We start from the raw sequence: 24,041 nt of genomic DNA, 5'->3' as shown, positions 1-24,041 counted from the left end.
ACAAAATAATGATGGTAAATTGTGTTGCTACATAGAGCACAGTTGCTAAATTTCAGGCACACTCTAAATGATCAGTGTACAGAATATCTCATTCACTTCTCTTGGAGACCCCTTGAAGTAATTTCATTGTCCCTCTTTTTATAGGTGAGGGATCTGAGAATCAGAGAGATGATGAAATTTGTCAAAGCTTATTAGAGCTAGTTACACACAGAGACAAGTTTTGGACTCTGGAATGTCTAATTCAGAGGCTCTTCCCGTGGTCTCAGGCGATGCCTTTCCTGGCAGGAGAGCTCCTCGTCCCCAAGACTTATCCCTAGGTGATGACATGGTGACACAAGACTTAAGACTTAAGGTTGGCAGCTCTGCTCCAGAGCTGAGCACATGGAGAAATCAAGTCACATGTCAGCACAAGGTGGGGTGAAGACTAGAGGCTGGAGTCCTGATACCAGATCATCTCACATTCCCAAGAGGGAGAAAGAGAAGGGGGTGGAAAGTTTGTCCTTCACAAACTTGTGCACATACACTCAAAAGGGAAGGAGGTGCTACTTATGTATCTTTGTGTTAATAAAAAATAACTCAAATGATGGCCAGGCGCAGTGGCTTATTCTGGTAATCCCAGCACTCTGGGGGGTTGAAACAGGACGATCCCTTGAGGTCAGAAGTTTGAGAACAGCCTGAGGAAGAGCAAAACCCATTTCTACTAAAATAGAAAAACTAGCCAGGTGTTGTGGCAGGTGCCTGTAGTCCCACATGCTTGGGAGGCTGAGGCAGGAGGATCACAGGAGCACAGGAATTCGAGATTGCTGTGAGCTGGGCTGAGGCCACGGCACTCTAGTTTGGGCAACAGAGTGAGACTCGGTCTCAAAAAAACAAACAAAAAGCCCTTGAATTAAAACATTTATCAATTATAATCTTTTTTAACAAAAACTTAGTAGCAATTAAAATCATTAACAAGACTAACAATAAAGGCCAAAAGAATCACATCTTTATAATCCTCATGAAATATTAAGGTTTTATTGATTATAAGGTGTATTTTTCTTAGTCTGTCTAAAAACTTTTCAAAGACTAGAGTTTTTTAGAAATGTAGATAATGATTTTAAATCTTCTTCACTGTATGAAAATAAAATGAGTAACTTTTAATCTGCCTGTTTTAGTTTGAAAAGGGAGAGGTTTTCCAAAATGAACAACTCTGAGGACATAATGAACTAAGAAGAGATTTTTGGATCTTGTTAATTCTGTAAGTTAAAATTTGTATTTAAAATGGAGAGGAAAGAGTGAAAATCTATCCCTCTGAATGACGTTTGGAGGATAATATCCTTCAAAAAGTTGGTGCCAACAACACTTTATACACAAATTCTGTTTCTGTGTTTTGTATCTGGAGAATCAAACAAGTCCAAAGGGGAAATCTCAGGTTAGGTTCAGAGTTGGCCTCCAACCTCCGAGCCTGGGTCAGGTTTGCCTGCATTGCTCAGTTCTCTCGGATAAGCCAGGGCTGGAGACCCTGAAGGTCGGTTTACTCCTGCCTTAGTGCAAAAACCCCCTTCTCTTTTTATTTATTTTTTTTTTTTTGCAGTTTTTGGCCGGGGCTGGGTTTGAACCCGCCACCTCCGGCATATGGGGCCGGCACCCTACTCCCCTGAGCCACAGGCGCCGCCCAGACACCCCCGTCTCACAGACACAGCAGAGGGCGCCCTCATTGGGTCCTCACAAGGTCAGAACACATGAGGAGAGCCAGGGGTGTGTCTTTAAAAGAGCATCCTTCTCCCACTTCTAAAATGTCAAGGACAGGCAACCGGGGACTTGCAAAAACAAAGAAACACAATGGTGTCTTCCAAATTAGCGGGGAATTTAGCTTCGAGTTATGAATATATCCAGATTGCTCTGGAGTTAACTTCTATAGTTAGTCCTTCATAGGGAAAAGTTAATACAATAATTCACATTTTAAATCACTGGGATTTCACATTGACCTTCATTACAGTTAAATCCCACTGAGGGAAAAAAATCTTGCCATGACATTCCTTCAGGAATGACTTTTTATAGGTATACCCAAATAAAATAGGATCTGCCCAGCAGGTGAGACCTGCTACTCTACTCTACCCCACCGTCAGCATCGCGTGTTACCGTGAAATTATATTACAGTTATATTGAAATAAGATAAGAGTAAGACCGATTGTCTATCCAATAAAAGCATTCACAAATCTAATAGAATAAGAAAGGACGTGAGAAATGTAAAGCCGCAAATGTGTATCCTGCTAAAGTCAAGTAACAGGACTGTCAGGAAGCCCTGAAGTTCAAGGTCGTGTGCAAAGTCCAGCATGGGCAGACTCTCACTGGCCTGGCATGACCACAAGGACCTCTTGTAAATATTCCATGTATATTAGTATTTGAATCTTAATAAATACCTTTCAACACTTCAGAGGCCACTACCAAACTAGTTTTTTAAAATATATTAGCTCTTGGCTCGGTGCCTGTGGCTCAAGCAGCTAAGACACCAGCCACATACATCTGAGCTGGCAGGTTCGAATCCAGCCTGGGCCCTCCAAACAACAATGATGGCTGCAACAAAAAATAGCCAGGCATTGTGGCAGGCGCCTGTAGTCCCAGCTGCTTGGGAGGCAATGGCAGGAGAATTGCTTGAGTCCAGGAGTTTGAGGTTGCTGTGAGCTGTGATGCCACAGCACTCTACCCAGGGCGACAGCTTGAGGCTCTGTCTTCGTCAACCTAATGAAGTTTTTTGTAAATTTGTTCTCGGTAGCATTTACAGCTTAGTATAAGTTTGAGATGAGAAAAAAAACAACTTAGGATTCTTTTGTTTACTTCTTGAAACAGACACTAGCTCCCAAATCTATATTTCCACTCAGGTTCGTTTATTTCCAGTTATTTTACATTTTATAGGTGAAACTTTTTTTTCTTCATTTAACATCATCAAGAAAATTTACATCGTATGTGAGGATTTTGAAGCTATCTCTTAAATTAAGGGTATTATATACATTACTCCAAAATTTACCATCCCAAAAGTTTTTTAAAAGTTAAAAAAAAAAAAAAGATGGATCAACTTTCCCTCTATAAATACTTTGAATGAATCTAATTTTTAAAAGATTTTAAGAACCAAATCAGATCTCTCTGGCTGGACTTCCTATGACCACCTACGCTGGGTAGATGAAATGCCGTTGAGATATTGGGATACAACATCTGGCAAGAACTTGTGAATTATAATTTTCTTTTACAACTGAAAACCGTATCCTGGTTGGCTCTCAGTGGGGCTTCTTGCTGTCAGAGCCCGAGGCCTGTTTTGATCCGTCACGGAGGGACACAGGCGTTCAGCTCTGCCGATGCCATTCCCGCGACTGGCACACCAACCCAGAAGCTCCTAATTAAAGGTGGAAATTAGCCAAGCACAGCTTCACTGCAAAACATGCGAAACTTATTAGAACTTAAAAGTAACTGCTGATTCTCAGTACGGGCGAAGCTAAAGCAGGCAGGCGTCCCGTGAGGTCACTCAAGCAAAGATTTTTAAAACACATTCAAGATGCTTCAGGTCTGTCTGGTCTGTATACAACGTGTCAACATAACAGAAAAATGTGCTAAACTTTTAAGATTACTGAAAGCAAGAGATGAAAAGGGTTTCACAGGGAAGCAGCCTGTTTCCTTTACCAGCCTAAACTTCCACTCTGAGTCTTTGATCTGACAGATACTTCTATGTGTACTATTGGAACAATTACCTTACAGTTTTCTCATCAGAAAACTGTTCGCTGATTTGGAAATGAAAGGGGAAGCTGGGACCCAGGGAGGATGGCCATTGGGGGTACGTTTCAACAGCTGTTTTATAATCCAAATTAGGACAGCAGGTTCATTTTATTTTTAAGTAAGTACAGTTTACTGAATTTTCACAAACTAAATCTACACATGTAGCCAGCACCCAGATCCGTGTTTTTCGATCTCTTTTACGGCACACTTGAACCTAGAGTTAAACTTCCACGGCACACTGAAATTGTGTTGACCCAAAAAAGAGTAAAAGAAAGAATATAGTTACTGTGCTTTGAACCTGTTTCAAAAATAATGTAATGACCTTTAAAAATGTTCATGGCACACCAGTTGAAAATCATTGACCCAGACCAAGAAACAGAATATTACCAGCACTCTTAGAGTTTTCTTGTTTGTTTGTTTGTTTGTTTGTTTGTTTGTTTTAGTTTAGCAATGTATTCTACTCATAGTGGGCATTTAAATCTTGTGGTTTTAATAGACCTACTATGTGCCACGTGGCATGTGCAGCAACTACTCAAGGGAGGTTCAAGAGAGGCAGAGAAGGCTGGACACAGTGGCTCACACCTGTCATCCTGACACTTTGGGAAGCCCAGGCACGAGGTCACTTGAGACCAGGAGTTCAAGACTAGCCAGGGATCAGAGCAAGACTCTCATCTCTACAAAAAGAAAATTAGCTGGCGTTGTGATGGGCACCTGAAGTCCCACCTACTCAGGAGGCTGAGGCAGGAGGATCACTGGAAGCCAAGAGTTTGAAGCTACAGTGAGCTATGACAACTCCATTGTACTTCAGCAGCCTGTGCAACAAAGCGAGACCCTAACTCAAAGGAGGGAAGAAAGGAAAGAAGGAAAAGAGAAAGAGAGAGAAATAGGGAAAAAACACTTCAATTAGAGCTCTCTCCCTGGGAGATGTGCAAAGCTGAGGGTTATAAAAGTTGTGAATGTGCTATGGTGTGGGGGCTGAGACCCCAGGCTCTAGAATCAGAACCATCCCTATAACTTAATGGCAGGGAGACCCTTGGTGGCCCCATCACCTTTATTCAGAAGCATCAGTCTCATTGGGTTACTGACAAGATCAAGTAAGACCCCTACAGTTGTACATGGAAAGTGCTAAACATGAAATAGTAACAAAAAATGGCATTAATCATTGTTTGTCATTATTATTATTGCAAGGGCCAAAAAGCTGGTTCATTCATTGGCGAAGAAGCGTCTTGGTTTTCTCTTCTGTTGAATATTAGTTTCCCTCCTCTTGAGGACTTTGTTACCCATCTCTTAACCTGCTTGAACCAAATTCAAACCAAAGGGTGAGTGACTCCATTGGAGAGAGAAGCAGTGTGCTCTGTCCCTTCTCTCTTCTGGATTCACATAATCTAGGAACTTTAAACAAATGCCTTCTACAATGCATTCATTACTATGTTTTCAACCTTTGGTGTCGCCTGAGCCTCTGGCACCCCATACCCAAATATTCTCTGCTGGGGCCAGGCCCAGGAATTGCCTGTGGATCAGGGCTCAAGTGATTCTGACCTAGGTGGCCTCGAGGCCATCCTTTCGGAAATGCAGACCTCAGAGGTCATAAAGAGTGCCGTTGAAACAGAAGAATGTCCACTGATTTGATTTTCTACCCTTAGTAGTGTCCACAGCTGATACTCTCCAAACATTTAAGGAATTTCCCAAGGAACAAAAAATTCTCCAAGCGTGTGGGTAGCTGGTCTTCCCATCAGACAGATAATTTTCATATCGTTAAAAGTCCTAAGCTAGTGAAATTAGTTGAATCAAAGCAAAGCAACTTTATAATTCATGAAAGCAAAAATAAGATTCCTGCCCATGTACACAGGGAACATTTTCCTCATGATGGAATTCATTTCTTGAGCATGTATCTTTGCACTTGACATTCCTTATTTTTTTACATTTTCAGTTCCTTTTATTTTTTAAAAGAAAATTTTATTTATTTATTTTTTTATTTTTATTATTTTTTTTTTTTTTTGCAGTTTTTGGCTGGGGCTGGGTTTGAAGCCACCACTTCCGGCATAGGGGGCTGGCACCCTATTCCTTTGAACCACAGGCGCCGCCCACCTTGTATTTTTTTCCTCTAAAAATAAGCCTATCAGCTCCACAGCCTAAGACCTTCCTGTAAACCATTTCATTTACTTGTGTAGAGGCAGAGACACCTACGTGCACACTGGCGCAGGTGTGCTCCATGAGGTGGGCGTGACGTGACGCCTAGGTGCACACTGGCGCAGGTGTGCTCCATGAGGTGGGCGTGACGTGACGCCTAGGTGCACACTGGCGCAGGTGTGCTAACGAGGTGGTGAATGCGGGACTCCTTCTGGCTTCACGGTTTCCTCCATTTTCTCCTTTTCCGTTGTCATCTCCATCATCACCGTCTTTAGTATCTATTAATTATCTATTAATTATGTCCACATTTGCGTCAAATCTGTATCAATTAACTAAGCTAAGTTACAGCATTGCATAAAAGCAATTTGATATTGTCAGGTGAGATGACTGCCCAGGTTATAAATTTCGTTTTCTCCAGTTGAGCTCAGTGAGCATTTATAAAAGACCTACTGTGTGCCTGATTCTGTTAGACTGGCAGGTTATTTTCACAGCTGATGGTGAAATGAAAGCCACATTATGGTAAAACCCAAGTTGGAACGAGGATAAAACGACACTTACCTCACCCAAAAAAGCACCAATAGCCCGCATGAGCGGCAGAGAGATCACTCAGCCCCCAACACATTTGAATTTACTTTTAGGAAACTCATTCCAAGTTCCGAACCTGGATCCCTGAGGTCCTTGTGCAGAGAGCCTGCAGCTGTGACTCTTCCTCTCCTGCTCTGCTGGACCGGGCCTGTGGTGGGGCATCCTCAGCCTTGCTTGCCTTTCTAAGAAGACTGTGAGGTGATTCATTTCTTTTGCAGTTTTTGGCTGGGGCCGGGTTTTGAACCCGCCACCTCTGGTATATGGGGCCGGTGCCCTACTCCTTTGAGCCACAGGCGCCACCTGAGGTGATTCATTTCTAAGAAAACATCTGCTGGGAAGAGAAAGAAAAGATGTAGACCTAGATAAAAATATACCAATATTGGTACTTGCCTTGAGGAGAAGTCGGGGTGATTCAGCATGATTTTTTTTAATGCTCTTCAAATATTCCATAATGAAAATATAACTTTCATAATTGGAAAAAGTAACTTTAAAAAAGTAACAAGAAGAAGAGTGTCTGCCATCAGAATTGTGGTACAGTGCCGCTGCATTTGTGCTGTAATCAGAAATTCCTATTTATATTTTAAATTGAAATGCATGCTGGGTTCAATAACGTAGTTACTTTGAAAAAGGACCCTCGACAGAATATGCAATTACTTTTTTCTTGATGTCCAGATTTCAGGCATGAGTGAGATAGAAATGGTTTTATGTTCTTCTTTTCACCCCAAGTTTTCTAAAATAAGCATGAATAACTTTTATAATTAGAAACATACCAATAAATGTCACTATTTGACAGTAAGAGATTAGTCTCACACAGATTTAGGCTTTGCCCTAATGCATTTCTGCAGTCTAGGAATTTGCCTGGTTTCAGTGTGGGAGACAATTTCTCAAAATAACATTGGATAAATTCATTTGCTCTCGTGATTTTATAATTAGACATCTTGTAAATATTCGTGATTTTTAAGCTGATTTGGTGTTGGAATGAATAGAATCCAGGAAAATATACAATTAACAAAATTCAGACACGGCCTCTTGCATAAGCAAGCGTCAGATTTACAATGTGGGACTTGTTAAAAATGTCTCATTACCCAGCATTATCATAATCCTGGAAATGACAAGTTTTAAATGCGTAGATTCATTTCAAGACCATAGAGGAGGCTGAAAGAAGGAGCCTGTATTTATTGTGACCAGGTGTTCCTGGCCCACTATCTCTAACAGCCATGACCACATTGCTCTGTCCCCAGAGCTCTGTGCAGGAAAGCATAAAAGCCCGGAGCATTTAAGAGGGCCTGGTAAAATCTTCACCCTGAATCTCAAAGTGTACCTCGTTCTAGGGGTAGAACTTAGCAGCTTCCAACTAAAGGTGAGAAGTGCTCATACTTCTTAAAACAGATGTTGAAGTCAGTAAATTCCATCTATGTCTAACATATCATCCTTCTGGTCCAAATAGGAGTGTAGGAAATTGAATTCATTCAGAGAAACAGACGTAAAAAAGCAAATCACAGAATGTGTAAATTCCAAGGTGGGCTGAGCTGAGAGTCGTAGAATTCCTGTTTCCACTCAAAGGCAATCTTGAACATCGAGAACACAATTTAAGTTATAACACTTTAACATAATACTGATCAGGAGAAGGGGAGAGACACACCAGTCTGTTTTAATTTACAGGATCTGTATTCAGGCTTTAAATGACACGAAGGACAATTATCTCCTTCAACGGGCGTGTGACTGAGAAGTACCTGTAATATTTTATTCCATTAGCAACTTTTTTTCATGAAGATAATTGATCTTTAATCAGCAAAGCTCAGCTCAGTGACCCGCCCAGTGAAGGGCAGGGGAGCAGCGTATTGGGCAGCACCGAGGCTTAGGCTACTTGTCCACCTCAGGCCTGAGCGAGGGCCTCTCTGTAGTTCACAGTGGGACATGAACGGTGATGAAGCTTAGTGAGAGAGGGCTGGCACTAGTCTGCTGCCAGACCTGCTTGTGTTCGAATAAGGTCCCCTAATCGTGTGTGACGTGGGGTGGCTGATTCTGTGCTTTCTACCTCCACTGCCTTGCTTGTATAGAAGAGGATCAGAGCAACCGCGGAGTCACACGGCTGTGGTGCGGAGACAGCACAGTTGTTCCTCTACAGTCCTTAAGCCAATGCCTGATACACAGTCAGCCGTCTGTAGCTATTAACTGTGCTCACAGACGCAGTCAGGGTGAAGATACAGATGGGAGAAAAATCAAGAAGGAAGAAAGGCCAGTTGCCCAAAAGCATAATGGTAATCATCTTAGAAAAATTAGAAATTACGTGCATGGTTCTAAGATACGCAGTTGGGAGTTTTCTTTTCTCTTACATCCCATGTTTGGGTGAAAGTCTCCAAAACATGTGAATAGAGCCTTCTCTCTCATCATCCAAACGCTCTCGTAAACAACAGCCCATCTCCTGCAAGGCTGAGAGAGCCCTTTTAGAGAAACAGCAGACACCAGGAAACCTGCTTACCCATAAAAACAGCAGCCCAAAACTTGTTTGCAATTTCACTTAGAACCCGTTGTATTAAGAAGTGAATCTCTTGGCCAGGTGAGGGGGCTCATGCATGTGATCCCAATGCTCTGAGAGGCCAAGGCAGAAAGATCCCATGAATTCAGGCATTTGAGACCAGCCTCAGCAAGAGCAAGACCCCATCTCTACTAAAAATAGAAAAACTAGCCAGGCTTAGTGGCCAGTGCCTATCGTCCCAGCTACTCAGGAGGTCGAGGCAGGAGGATCACTTGAGCCCAGGAGTTGGAGGTTGCTGTGAGCTGTGATGCCACGGCACTCTACCCAGGGCAACAGAGTGAGACTCTGTCTCAAAAAATAAAAAATAAAAAGAGAAAAGAAAAGAAAGAAGTGAGCCTCTTAGAGACCAAACATCAATGGCATGCCTGTGTCCAAAATATTTTAAATCAGAGACAGCCATTTGGGAACAGCACAGAAGAGTAAGGAAGCTGCCTCATGAGTGAGAAGGTCGATGACAAAGTCCAATTCAGCCGATTTCTCACAGGCCTTTGCAACACCAGGACAGCAGTTAAAGGACAGGAAGGTGACAGGGCATTGTTACCGTTCACTCGACGTTCCTCCCTCTGCCAAGAATTTTTAAAGTTCGCATGAATATAATTCACATGCCTCACAGAAGGTGAAAGATTTTTCTCCAAACCTTCAAACACGCATCCAGCAGCCCCTAAACTTAACAGAACCCGGGAACAAGGGCAAGTGGTACCACACTGTCCGTCTGCCCTGCCACCCCAGCTCCCCAGGTCTGGAGAGGATGCCCTGCGGCGCCTGACCACAGAGCTGGGCGTGGGCGGCTGGGAACGTTCTGCTCCCCTGCAGCAGCCCCGAGAGCTGGAGCCACCACCAAGTGACAGGAAGTGAGGCAGGGAGAGACACACCTGCTGATGGTCCCTTTATCAAGGCGGCTGCTTGAAGAAAGGGGCGGATGCCCTGAGCATCCACAGCCATGAGCTTGTGGACAGCCAGGACTGTCCCTTTCAATCTTCGGGTGGCCAGAGTCCAGCACACTTTGTTGCTGCCCGAGAGGAAGCCAGCACCAGAGACAGCAGATGCACGCAGAGAGAGGGCTGGTTCCCAGGGCACTAAGCAGGCAGGTGGGAGAAATCTCTCAAATCTCCCCCACAAGAGTTTTTAAAGACAGTTTGGTGGGGGCGGCGCCTGTGGCTCAGTCAGTAGGGCGCCGGCCCCATATACCGAGGGTGGCGGGTTCAAACCCAGCCCCGGCTGAACTGCAACCAAAAAATAGCTGGGCGTTGTGGCGGGCGCCTGTAGTCCCAGCTACTCGGGAGGCTGAGGCAGGAGAATCGCTTAAGCCCAGGAGTTGGAGGTTGCTGTGAGCTGTGTGAGGCCACAGCACTCTACCGAGGGCCATAAAGTGAGACTCTGTCTCTACAAAAAAAAAAAAAAAAAAAAAAAGACAGTTTGGTGGGCAGAGGGTTAGGCAATTGGGGCCTGCTCACTGGCTGGTTTCAGGGGGAACCATCAGTCCCTTGGTGTGGACTGTGGTCTGAGTGGGTCAGTTCCTGGAATGCGGTACCCAGAAGACATCTCAAAAACCACCCCTGGCTCCAAACAGATGATGTTTTCTGTGGAGAAAAGTTAAGAATCTTTTTTTTTTTTTTTAGAGACAGAGTGTCACTCTGTCCCCATGGGTAGAGTGCTGTGACGTCACAGCTCACAGCAATGCTAGACTCCTGGGCTTAGGCGATCCTGTTGCCTGAACCTCCCAAATAGCTGGAACTACAGGTGCCCATCGCGACACCTCGTTATTTTTCTATTTTTAGTAGAGACGGGGTCTTGCTCTAGCTCTGGCTGGTCTCAAACTCCTGAGCTCGGGCAATCCGCCCACCTCGGCCTCCCAGAGTGCTGGGATTACACACGTGAGCCACTGTGCCCAGTCAAGAATCTTTACTACACCAGCAGTGCGCTCTAGAGTAGCAGTTATAGGGAAGCAAAGAAGAGGACGATGGCTATTGCCAAGCAAACCGGGGGACAGAGGCTGTTGTCATTATTTTAGCTGAGTCTGCTCCTTCACAGCGTTTGGGGGCTTGACTCTAGTTCTCTAGCAAGTACAGTGACCCCACCCAGCCTGGCAGGTCAGGACGACAGGAAGACAGACATCACTGGTGTGAGGTTTAAGCTGAGACCTGGAAGGAAAATGCATGCAGGTTTCTTGTGGGAGGGGCAGAGAAGGACTAGGTCAGACTGTGCCCAACACAGGAACAGCTCTGCAGAGGCCCCCAGGCAGGGAGGAGCTGGGTGCGGGATGGGTGTCGGCTTTCACAATTAAATAACTACTGATTGGCAGTAGGGCATGTTTTAGAAACCATGTGAGCTGAACACTGGAAAATAGGGTAAGGCAGAACAGACCAAAAGAAAGTCTTCACATGCTGAACCATTGCACACTCCACGGCCATGGCCTTGAACATTCTTTGTTATTACCCACTCTGGAAGCAGCCTCTGAAGGGCTCATGGGTCCACCCGGGAGGTCCTGTGGCCTCCCTCGGCTCTGCCCCCTCTCTCACCGCACAGATTCAGCTTGAGAGGGCAGGGAGGGGTGAGAGAAAGAAAGAATCCTACAGTCTCTGGTATTTTAAAAAGTCTTTTCCAAAACATCCATCTGATGATTACTTGAGCCTCCCAGCAAAGCAAAGTGGGGTGGCAGCTGGCCCACCGTGTCTCCCCCACACACTTCCTTCCCTGATGCCTCCACCCACCTTTAACTTAAAGTTCAGCATCTGCCAAAGTAAACAGGGACGCCTTAAAAAGGAAAAAAAGAAAAGAAGAGGGGAAGCAGAGAAAGAAACAAATCCCTGCAGGGCTTCTTGCAACTCGAGATTCACACAGCAAAATTATCTGAGTGCCAACCTGACTCCTGCAGCTTTTCAAAATGCACAAACAACCCCTCGCCCAGCTTAAAGTGGCAGGAAAGGCAGCCCCCGTGACTGCCGGTCAAGGTGTGTGGTCCGAGAGGGTCCATTAGAGGACAAAGCCCCACCTCTTCTCTGCAAATTCTGGCCCCTCCATTGTTCTCGGTCTGCAGGTGGAGCTGCAACCCCGGTGGGCCCAGGAAAGCCGAGCCCGGTAAAGGGCAGTACACAGATACCCTGAAGGCCAGGAGGAGGCCGCGCCCAAGCACAGGGCTCAGCTTTGCTCAATTTACCCAGGAATTATTACAAAGCGAATCACCATTCACTCAGCAGTTTCCTAATTTTGAATCCTAGAGACTACTGTGACTAAAACAGTCTCGGTTTGGCACAGAAAAGGGAGTAAGTGTCCCCCCCGCACACAGGGGCTTGTCCACAGCCGCAAACCTTCCTTAGGAAGCCGGGCAGGGATTAATCCTGCCCCCTCTCCACACAGTCACCCGCAGTTTACCGCAGGAGTAACTGGAAAGTTTACAGTGATCCTTAATTCTGCTTTGAATTTTAAAGCAATCTGATTGTTCTAATCAAACAAAAAAGTTTTGACTTCAGCAAAATAAATAAATATTACCTGAAAGGAAGCAAAAACCATGTCAGTTATAGGTCAAGTTCTCTGTTCTTGGGAAGGTTTCCTCTCTGCCAATGGCACTCACACATGGCCACGCTCCGTTTGCACTTAGTTCTCACCCTTCCCCACAGGGCAGCCCTGCAGTGCAGGGTGCAGGGTGCAGGGGAGGATGGAACTGGAGAACATTCTAGAACCCTGGGCCGACACACAGCGGTGCACACATTACACAGTGCTTCTCCCAACTAGTTTCTCTCCAAAATACTTTTTTGTGTCCCCAAAGCCACCCCCAATCTCAAGGGAGGAAAAAGGAACTTGGGGAAGGGGGGCAGTGAGAAGAGGTTCATTGGAAACACACATCCCATCATTTCATTCTCTGGCCACTTCGCCCTGAGGAAGCCTGAAGTCTCTTTCATTCTCCATTCTTCACAAATAGAGCCGAGCTGCACTGACTGCTGTTCAGCCCCCCTCACTGCGAAGGCTCCGCACAGATCCGCAGGACCCTCAGACCCTGTAATGTCATCCACATCACCATCAAACCCTGTAACTGTTGTCCACGGCACCCTCGGACCCTGTAACTACCATCTACGTCACCTTCAGACCCTGTAACGGCCATCCGTGTCACCCTCGGACCCTGTAACTGCCATCCACCCAGTAACTGCCGTCCACATCACCCTCAGACCCTGTAACTGCTGTCCACATCACCATCAAACCCTGTAACTACCATCCATTTCACCCTCGGACCCTGTAACTGCCATCCACGTCACCCTCAGACCCTGTAATGCTGTCCATGTCACCCTCGCACCCTGTAACTACTGTCCTCATCACCTTCAGACCCTGTAACGGCCATCCGTGTCACCCTCGGACCCTGTAACTGCCATCCACCCAGTAACTGCAGTCCACATCACCTTCAGACCCTGTAACTAATGTCACGTCATCCTTGGACCCTGTAACTACTGTCCACATCACCCTTGGACCCTGTAACTAACATCCACTTCACCCTCAGACCCTGTAACCACCATCCACGTCATGATCGGAACCTGTAACCAACGTCCATGTCACCCTCGGAGCTTGTAACCACCATCCACGTCATGATCAGAACCCGGAGCTTGGTGCACAGACGCAGTTTCTGAGTATTTTCCCCCAGTGTTGGCTGTTCAAAGGGGACAGCCCTACCACTGGTGCAACTTTCACAGGGGAAGTTTACTTGAACCTGGTGCCTGGGGCAGTCAGTGCTAATAAGAAGCTCAGACTGGGGGGCACAAGGCAGGGGCTGGGGATCTAATCTGGCTTCTGATCGCTCTGTCCCCCTGCGCCCCAGGAGTACCAGACCTTGGGGACACTGACCAGCTGGTGGCAGCATGTGGCCTCAGCAGTGGAGTGTTCGCTGTCTGGAGAACAAGGGAGACACAAGTCCCCAAGAGTGTTGGAGAACTCAAAGTGACACACAATAGTGATATTTCATGGCGGTGGAGAAAGAGCCCTTTTTCAAGAACTTTCTTTGGCAAAATTAAAGGATTTTCTAACCCTGTCTTCTTTCCATCTTTCCCAGAGGAGGAAATTATAAAGGCTGGCCCTTGAAAAATAATATAGTAAGATCTAACTTTATTCCCCTAATCTCTTAATAATGCTGCAGCTGGCCATGATCTATTTAGCATAACACAGAAATAATGTATTTGTACCAAGCAGATTCCAAATGCTTTAAAATAGGCAAAGCTATTGACTTGATTGATTAAGTTAAAATGTTTACATAGAAGTGTCATATTTTGACATCAATCATACAACACCACATCTGGCACTTCTAATTAAATCATGTGAAAAGACCACATTCTTTACTCGGTCACAACGTGGCTGATGGGAAGTATGAGAGTGCTCGTCAGGCCCACAGGCTGGGGTCTGCAGCGTGGCATGTGGCTGCTGCAGTCCCCAGACAGGACTTTTGCAAAGCTTTCGCAGCCTCCAGCACGTGTTTTGCCTGAACAAAGACTAAAAAACTGAGCCCTGGCTCCCTGAGTCAACAGCTATTATTTTTCCCTATTTCAATTTAAATCTCTCAGAGCTCCATCAGTGAATTAAAATGTAAAGAGAATTTAGAATGAAGTTGTCTTAAGGAATTGGCGCTCAGAGTCCAGGTAAGGATCTTTGTTTTGTTAAGCTTTATTCCTGCAGATTAGGAAATGAATTCAAGAAACTTTAATGGGGGAACAAGGGAGTAAAACCCTATTACTCATTTAGGATGGGAGCGTGTCTGCGTCTTCATTTTAAGTGTGGAACACACACGTTCCTTAAACACGGCCTGCTCCTTACAGCAGCATTTGATTTAAACCACTTGTATTTTTTTCCTTCCAAAACTAAGATGAAATATTTTTCACACACCAAATAAAGGACGAAATGGCCTGGTTTGTTAAGGCACGCTTACTTTGCTTTTAATGTAGACAAATACTACTTCAAAATCCCTCTTTATTTTTTTAAGTTAAATTATGTCCACCCCATGTGCAGATGCAATTTACTGACCAAGCCCACAGCCAAATCTGGCCTCCCTGGGAACCATCCATTTGCTTAAGAGGGTGGAGGAGATACTGGTGTGTTTTCTTGAAGAGATTCCTGGCATTTTTTTTCCTCCTAAGTTTTGCTTTAAAGACCACCTTGAGAAATGTTGCCCAGCAGTAAAGGGAAAATGAGTTCAAAATCAGGAAATTTGGGCAGTAAAATGTGTGTTATAAAGTCAATGTTGATCGAAAAATAAATCGAGCTGTTTTGAATTGTCAGCCATGGGAGTTAAGGCCCTCCGACTTCCTGTGGAATTTTCATCCTCCTTCAGACAAATGCTACCTCCAAAAGGCTCTCGGGGGCTGCAGGCCCGAGATGGTGAAGTATTTGAACACACACATGGGGCGTGCACTTATTTACCATGTCCCATGTTCAATTTAAAGAAAATAAACGTGAAGTCAGGAACCATGAACAAATAGAGGGCACAGTTCTCCATAATTGCAGGGAGACTTAGGTAATGCTCTGCGCAATGTTTGATTTAAAATGTTAAAATATTAACAGAAGTTTTCTACAGCAGAGTGTTCCTATCACAGTGAAATGACTCATAAGAATGCTAAATTCAAACCAGATGGGCACAAACATTAACCAAAAAAAAAAAAAAAAATCAGATATTTAGGGGTCATAAAAATGAAGACCTTGTCCAAGTTAGTGAAAAATGAACTTTCAGTGACAAAAAAGGAAACGCAAGAAAATATTAGTGACTATTTTAATTATACAAGCCACTGACAATTTAAAAAGCTAACATTTACAAAACTTTGTGTTGCTGTTTTAATTTGAAAAAGATGACTACGCTAATCTTTAGACTTCAGATAAACAGGAACATCAATGTCTCCCCTACAGCCAGAGCCGAGACTGTCTAGTGAGGCTGGGTGCCATGTGCAGAGTCTGCCAGCATCTCCATGCCTGGGTGCCATGTGCAGAGTCTGCCAGCATCTCTGTGCCTGGGTGCTGTGTGCACAGTCTGCCCACATCTCTGTGCCTGTGTGCCATGTGCACAGTCTTCCAGCCTCTCTGTGGCTGCCTGCCGTGTGCACAGTCTTCCAGCCTCTCTGTGCCTGCGTGCCATGTGCACAGTCTTCCAGCCTCTCCATGCCTGTGTGCCGTGTGCACAGTCTTCCAGCCTCTCTGTGCCTGCGTGCCGTGTGCACAGTCTTCCAGCCTCTCCATGCCTGCGTGCCGTGTGCACAGTCTTCCAGCCTCTCCATGCCTGTGTGCTGTGTGCACAGCCTTCCAGCCTCTCCATGCCTGCATGCTGTGTGCACAGTTTTCCAGCCTCTCTGTGCCTGTGTGCCGTGTGCACAGCCTTCCAGCCTCTCCGTGCCTGCGTGCCGTGTGCACAGTCTGCCAGCATCTCCATGCCTGGGTGCCATGTGCACAGCCTTCCAGCCTCTCCATGCCTGCGTGCTGTGTGCACAGTCTGCCAGCATCTCCGTGCCTGGGTGCCGTGTGCACAGTCTGCCAGCATTCCGTGCCTGCATGCTGTGTGCACAGTCTGCCAGCATCTCCGTGCCTGGGTGCCGTGTGGACAGTCTGCCAGCATCTCCGTGCCTGGATGCTGTGTGCACAGTCTGCCAGCATCTCCGTGCCTGCATGCTGTGTGCACAGTCTTCCAGCCTCTCCATGCCTGGGTGCCGTGTACAGAGTCTGCCAGCATCTCTGTGCTTCCCACCAAGAAGTCACCCTCGCTGGAGATGTATGAGGGACAGAAACCTCCAACCCACCCTGGCACCAGCCTGTGCTCACCCCTCAGCAGACCACAGAGGAAAATTCTCCATGATGGGTCCAACACCCAACCAAGTCTCAGAGCTCTTGTTAAAGTGTTTCCTTGAACTACTTTTTTCTGCTTATTCCCCTAGAGCTTTTGACCATTTGCAGACTGTCTGCAACATGTGCTGGGTTTAAATGTGTACATACTCTACAAGAAGAAAAATGTGTGGGCTCAGAATTAACATTGTTTTTGACTTATAGGGAAATTCCAGTTGTGTTTAACTTGGACTGTGGGATCCAGGAACTTTACGGAGAGGAGAAACCAATATGTTTCGAGCAAAAATGTGTATGGGGAGTTCCCTACTGTTTTGTTGCTGGAATCTTGGACAACACAGGGAGCAGCGACGTGCACATAATTCAGTCCGGCAGCCGGGCTGCTCTGTGCTGGCCATCAGCTCTGCCCAGCGGAGGAAGGCGGCCACTCTGGCCAGGATGACAGACCTCCCAGGAACAAGTAGGCACTTCAGGAAGTAGGTTCCACGTTCAGTAGGTGGCCTCGCCGCGCAGGGCCGTGTGAATCGATGCCCTGCACGGTGTTAGGGGCACTGAGCTGTTTACCTTTTGTATGAAACTTAAAACCACAGACCTAACCATTTGTGGTCACCAGAGATCTCGTGGCAGACTTTCTAAGAGCAGTTGTGTTAACTCCAGAATCCTGGCCTGAGTCCAAGTAAAGTAATTACATTCTGCCCCCCTCAAGTCCCCCTGCCATTCCAACCGAATACGATAGTTTCAGCCGCCTTCTCAAGCCTTGCTGGGCGTGTTAGCGCTGTGAGGAGCGGGCTGTGGGTCCATGCTGGAAGGAGCGAGTCCCTAGCCCTCATCACAGAGTGGTGACAATTAATGAGTGCTCACAAAAGCACGTGGACCTCAATAGTGTCACAGCCCTCGAAGTGGTGGGAGTGCTTACACATCCATTTGGAAACTGACCTTAGACTGCTTCAGTAGAAGTACAAATTCAGAACAAAGGAGTTAGAGTTGGAGTCCCAGCGCCCTGACCTGGAAATTCCACATGTCAAGCAGGGTAGAGTGTTCAGTCCTGAACTTGCATTTACAAGGGGTGTCCTCTGGGTGGAACACACCCTCAGAGACCACCAGAGCCATGGAGGTCTAGAATGATGTCATATGAGGTGCCGATAAGGGAACTGGGAGTGTTCAGCCAAAAAGGAAGGAAGAGAGGGAGGGAAGGAAGAGGAGAAAGGGAGAGTGGGGGGAATAGAGGGAGGGAGGGAGGAAGGGAGGTAGAACAAAAAAGAAAGCAAGCTGAAAATTGAAGAACATACATTCTTGATAGCATGTTTATAGGACAGAAAGAACCAGGACCAGTGGTGAGGGTACAGGGGGACAGGAGAGAGCCCTTCTGCCCAGCCTGGCCTAGAGTATCTTCTCCAGCCGCCTCTGTGTGTCAAGCCAACTCTCCTGCACGCACCAAGACCAAATTCGAGTCTATCACCAGAGGAAATTCATTCCCCAAGAGCGTCCTTACTGTCTGCAGTGCTGATCTAGCCCTACCACAACATCTTGTTGGATGTTCCATTATTTCTGAATATATGATCTCATATTTTTTTCTGAATATCTGCACTTTGCCAGGGTAGGAAGCATGCCCTCCACACCCCCTACGGCAGGGTGGTGAGCAGAGTGCATTCGCTCAGCCCTTCACAGCAGCTATGTGCTGGGCAGACAAAGACGGGTGCTGAGGGTGACCTCCTATACGGCATAGACGATAAAATAATTCATAAACACATGGAAGGAAAAAAACACCAAACGGGAAGGTGGCTTAAAGATTTTGATGAAGAAAGAATACATTTTTTTTTGAGACAGAGTCTCAAGCTGTTGCCCTGCGTAGAGTGCTGTAGCACCACAGCTCACAGCAAACTCTTGGGCTTAAACGCGATTCCCTTGCCTCAACCTCTTGGGCTTAAGCAATTCTCTTGCCTTGAACTCTTGGGCTTAAGCGATTCTCTTTCCTCAGCCTCCCAAGTAGCTGGGATTATAGGCACCTGCCACAATGCCCGGCTATTTTTTTTGTTACAGTTGTCATTGTTGTTTAGCTGGCCTGGCCAGGATTCAAACCCGGCAGCCTCAGTGTACGAGGCTAGCGCCCTACCCACTGAGCTATGGGCGCCCCCAAAAGAATACATTTTTAATGGGCGGCACCTGTGGCTCAGTCGGTAGGGCGCCGGCCCCATATATCGAGGGTGGCGGGTTCAAACCCGGCCCCGGCCAAACTGCAACCAAAAAATAGCCGGGCGTTGTGGCTGGCGCCTGTAGTCCCAGCTACTCGGGAGGCTGAGGCAACAGAATCGCTTAAGCCCAAGAGTTGGAGGTTGCTGTGAGCTGCGTGAGGCCACGGCACTCTACCGAGGGCCATAAAATGAGACTCTGTCTCTATAAAAAAAAAAAAAGAATACATTTTTAATAAGCCCAAGCATCAGGGGGAAACATTTTACAGGAGTGAACCTCACGAGCAAAAGCCCAGAAGTGGGAGAGAATGGAGTGACCTCTGCAAATTATGTGAGATACTTCTTGAAATAGAGGACATAGGGGAGGAGCAGGAAACAAAAAGAAAGCCAATTAAATATATTTTGGAGGGCTCTGAAAAATTAGTACTTGTGATGGTTTAAATACGCCCCCCAAATTTCACGTGTCAGAAACTTCATTGTTGGTGATATTTGAAGGTAATCAGGATTAGAGAATGGTCAGGGTGGTGCCCCCATGAAGGGACTGAGCTGAGGGCATCTGGTCCCCTCTCCCCATGGGGACTGTACTATGGGACGGCAGCTGTACTGTAGGATGAAGCGCTCACCAGAGCCACCCACAGGTAGCTCTCAGCCCCGCCCTCCAGAACTACAGGGGATTTCCTATCTTTACAAATTACCCAGTTCCTCATATTCTGTTATAGGAACAGAAAACAAAGCCAGAACCTAACTCTGTGAATAACAATTTTCTGTGGACGGTCTTATCTGTGACCCTTTAGGCTACATGAGGTGTAGTAATGACAAGTGCAAAGGGAGCTGGCTGTGGGGCAGATGCTGTGGGCATGGGGGTCCCCTCCTCCACTTGGTGGTGGCCCCATGCCAGGCCGCCATCCTGACTCTGAGGAACCCAGCTTATTACCCTGACCTCTTCCCCTGCGGATGCCCCCTGCACTCCCTGGGCTATGTGGGGCACCCCAAGGGGCAGGTTAGAAGTTATCTGCCTCTGCCTTGCCCCCGTCTTGAAAATCCCAGCCCTCTGTCTCTCTACCCGCCAGGACCTACAGCAGCAGCTCACAGGCCCAGAGAGGGGCTGTCCCTGAGGAAGACCAGCCTGGGGGCGGGGACTGGACTGCTCCTCGCTGCTAGGCCTGCTCCAAGCTCTTCCCGCCTTGGTGGAAGCCCTCGCAACCCCTTCCTCGGGGAATTTGGTGAGGAAGGAACATGATCAGCCCCTAGAGACGGCCTAACCTAGGATAGAAAAGAAGATTGTATCCTGCATGGTGGGGTCTGAGGCCTTCTGCCTGCTCTTCTCCTGGACCCAGAGACTTTGCAAACGGTGTCGTCTGTCCATCCACACAGGATGGGAGCTGGTGTCCCTGCGCTCGGAGGAGACCATGTGGGCAGGAGCCGGCGTCTCTGCCCTCGGAGGAGACCGCAGTGTATTCTGCCCTCAGCGTAAGCCCCAGCATTTTACCAGCTCACAGGCTCCATATTGCACTTCCAACAAGGTGTAAAGATTTAAAAAGTAGAATAAAATACTTTTAAAACCTGAATGAAAACTACAAGTTTTTTGACCTTTTTGGCACAAATTACAAATGGTTCCAGCGATCTGCAAATTACTATCCATAAGTTTGAAGAATGAGTGTCGGCAGCTACTTATTTTGAGAATAATATGCTAGTCCAAAAATACAACCTGATAAGTGTTTTATCAGGATAAGAGGTGGCTGGTGACATAGAATAAGGGTCTTTCTGCTCTCAAACTTGCAATTCAGTCTCACAGTTGGAATCTGAAATAAACAAAGGTTTTGGAACCCCAGCCTCATGGACTGGAAATAGATCCCAGCACTGAGCTGTGTATTACTACTATTCAGGGACCCACGCCATTAGTTAGCCTTTTTATTAAAAAAAGAAAAAAGGAAAATAAAAAATACTATGAACACTAAAAGTAGTTGCAAAGGAAAAAAAAGAGACAAATTTTACTATGGAAGATATAGATAGTAATACAGTTGATAGTACTTGCAAGAAAGAACAACACAAAACGTCTTATGAACTTGTAATTTTATCCTTCAGGCATCTCTTGCTCCCCACACAAATATAACTGCCCCAGAGATGAACGCTGTCCTCCCACCTCGTCCTGGTTATAATAAGAAGAAAGCATGAGGTGGCTCAAGGAGCAAAGCGTTGGCCCCATATGCCGAGGGTGGCGGGTTCAAGCCCAGCTCCGGCCAAAACTGCAAATAAATAAATAAATAAAGGATGTGGAAACAGGATAAAAAACAAAAAGAAGAAGAAAGCATGAAACAAGAAAATCTCTCCTGAGCCCTTCATGTCCCAGTAAACTCACAGAACGTGGTAATGGGAACTTTGCTGATGCACTTTACTGAAAGTTCAATCAACTATCCTTAAATAACATGTATTTTTAAAATACAAAGTGTGAAGATTATTTTCATAATATGTTTAATTTGGTCTTCTAGAAAGAGGAGATTTCAATGTTTGTACTATTACTATTACTGCCTTGGGCATAAATAACACCTTTCTTAGAAAAAGTCAGGAGGTTTTTGACAGAGAAAGCAAATTCAGATTTTTTAATCACATCCAGTCACACAGATGCTCTATACAAGGACAAACCATACGCTGTTGTTGGAACTGGTGCTATTATTTCGGAACATAGCAGTTTGCTTCCAGGAATTTATGCCATTGACACGCTCACATGGGCACGCAGAGTATACAAGGATGTCCTCTAGTGCCGCACAGGAAGGCGAGGAATGAGAAGCTGAGTGTCACTCGTAGGGGATTGGTTGAATGCCCCATGTGACATCCACAAAATGTAATAAGAATAAATGATTTCGGTCAAGATGGGCTGGCATGGAGTGGCTGCGTCGGTACTATCACGGTCTATGCTGGTGGCTATTAGGAGCTCTTCTGGAGGCCTCCTTATCCTCTCAGCCTGCACTAGAGCAAATGTCGCTCAAAAAGCCACCACCAGGCGGCGTGGTGGCCTGTAGTCCCAGCCACTCCAGAGGCTGAGGCAGGAGGATTTGTTGAGCCCAGGAGTGTGAAGCTGTTGTGAGTGAGGCTGACACCATGGCATTCTAGCCTGGGCAGTGAGACACTCAAAAAAATAAAAGCCACCGCCAACTATAGCAGCCAATGTCAAAGAAAGCAGTTGGCAGGTGCTCTCCAGCAGCAGCTGTGGGCCATCCATGTGCCACCTGCCCACACGCCTGCCTGCGACTGAGTCTGGACAGTAATAGCCTCTCCTTTGCTCCTTCCTGCAGATCTCACAGGTGGATTCACACTGACTGACTCAAGTCCAAAATCAAGTGAAGAAGAGGGTTCTGGGAGATGTGCTGCAGAAGAGACGGCTGGGGCGTGGTCAAGATGTGGGCTTCACCACAGACTCTAGTGTCAACAAGAGGTGACACAGGAACCCTTCGACTAGTGCCCACAGCATATTCAAAATACAATTTAAGAACAAAAAAGTTCCATACTCAATTCCAGTAAAATGTATCTTCATGACATGCACCCAATTCTATCCTGAAGGTAGAAGTCATATCTTATATTCAGACATAAGAAACACAAAAAAATCTTCTGAGCTTCGAAAAATTCGCTGCCCATTTTTAGAGTCTTTGCAGTGGATGGAAGAAGCTACAGAAAAGCTTGACCTTTTATTTTATGTGACAGTAACATCAGTTAATCTTTAAATTAGTGTGGAGTTTATCTGTGCAAAGGCGGCACAGCTGAGACTTCCCGTGACCCTCCCGCAGTCCCCGGAGTAAACACAATCAGCCTCATTTCACAGACAGGGAAATCAAGGCTGAGAAATTTCTGCAAGGTCACACTGAGCTGTTTTGTGCAGCCCAGACCTGGACTCTAACTCTAACACCCACGTTCAAGTTGACTCAACAATTTCATTTCTTTGTGAGTCAAAAACTGTAAAAATTGGCTGGATGTGAAGGCTCACGCCTGATCTCCCAGCACTTTAGGAGGCTGAGGCCCGAGGATTGCTTGAGGTCAGGACTTCCAGACCAGCCTGGGCAACATAACCAGACCTCATCTCTATAAAAAACTGAAAAATAAAAACTGCAAAAATGATGGTCTCCTCTATAAAATACAATTTGAGAGGTTGAGGCAGTAGGAGAAAAATATTAGGAAAACATTTAATAAATCTTGGGTTCAAATTAAAATGTTGAATGATTTAAAGTCCCACTAACTTATCTGAGCTGTGACTTGTCTACACTCCCAGGAGCACCAGTCACCTATGACAAAAAGGAGACACAATCTTAGGCAGAAGGATGAGACTTCGTTTTTTTTTTTTCCCTTGGAGGAAAAGAAATTGAATTTCTCTACATGTCTTGAGTAAATGGTAGAACAGAATGTTCGCAGATGAGAAAGAAATGTGGGAACTTGCCGACCACTGCCAGGCGGTCTCCCGCTGCCTGGGGCATCTCTTCCAGCACTGTAGGCCTCCAGCTGCCCTGGTGATTCTGATGAAGCGGGATTCCAGAGGGCTGCATTCTTGTGTGTCTGCAGGAGGCCCATTACCCCGTGGGATTTGTATGAGGGTCACTTTCAATCAATACTTCAGATCAGGGCTACCTGATAGACCATTTGATCCAACAGGACGAGGGCAAACCATTAGCAACCTGGTAGACTTTGGTTTGAGGTGAGCATCAAGGGAGAATCCCAGGAAGCCTTCCTGGTCATCAGCTTTGCTGAGAATTGCCCAGGTCATTGGTTTGCCGTGGTCTGATACCACTGTGGCCCATGCCACAGCTTGACCTCAAAATGCTCCAGAATCAGGCCACCATGTCCCTTTCCACCTTCAGAGTCTGTCCTAACCTTGACCCTCTGCTCTGCCCGTCCTCCTTTCGGACCTTCCCCGGCTTGCTCTTCCCTAAATGCACCAGGACGAGTAACATTGCATCAATCGCTTAGATTCAGGAGACTGAAACTCACTTGAATTAGCAGAAGAAAGAAAAAGACGTTTGATTAACTCATAAAAGTAAAGCGTATTTCATCATCAGACCCTCTGGGGTTCT

At 46.2% G+C, this 24,041-nt stretch overlaps 1 long non-coding RNA gene across 5 annotated transcripts in view; it reads right to left on the bottom strand.

The window, feature by feature from the left end:
• Positions 1 to 12,587, bottom strand: part of LOC128562262 (uncharacterized) — a 98,952-nt gene extending 86,365 nt beyond the window's left edge. For 4 of the 5 annotated variants that reach the window (XR_008373389.1, XR_008373391.1, XR_008373390.1 and 1 more), the window contains exons 1-2: positions 12,491 to 12,575; positions 6,539 to 6,790 (exon numbers count right to left, since the gene is read on the bottom strand). This is a non-coding gene — a long non-coding RNA (uncharacterized LOC128562262). Of the gene's footprint in view, positions 1 to 6,538; positions 6,791 to 12,490 lie in introns of all 5 variants that reach the window. The other variant, XR_008373392.1, reaches the window with a different exon arrangement.
• Between the last annotated feature and the right edge of the window lie 11,454 nt (positions 12,588 to 24,041).

The sequence above is a fragment of the Nycticebus coucang genome, chromosome 12, assembly GCF_027406575.1.
Source record: "Nycticebus coucang isolate mNycCou1 chromosome 12, mNycCou1.pri, whole genome shotgun sequence".
Classification (NCBI taxonomy): Eukaryota; Metazoa; Chordata; class Mammalia; order Primates; family Lorisidae; genus Nycticebus; species Nycticebus coucang.
This window is presented reverse-complemented; position numbering and strand designations above follow the sequence as displayed.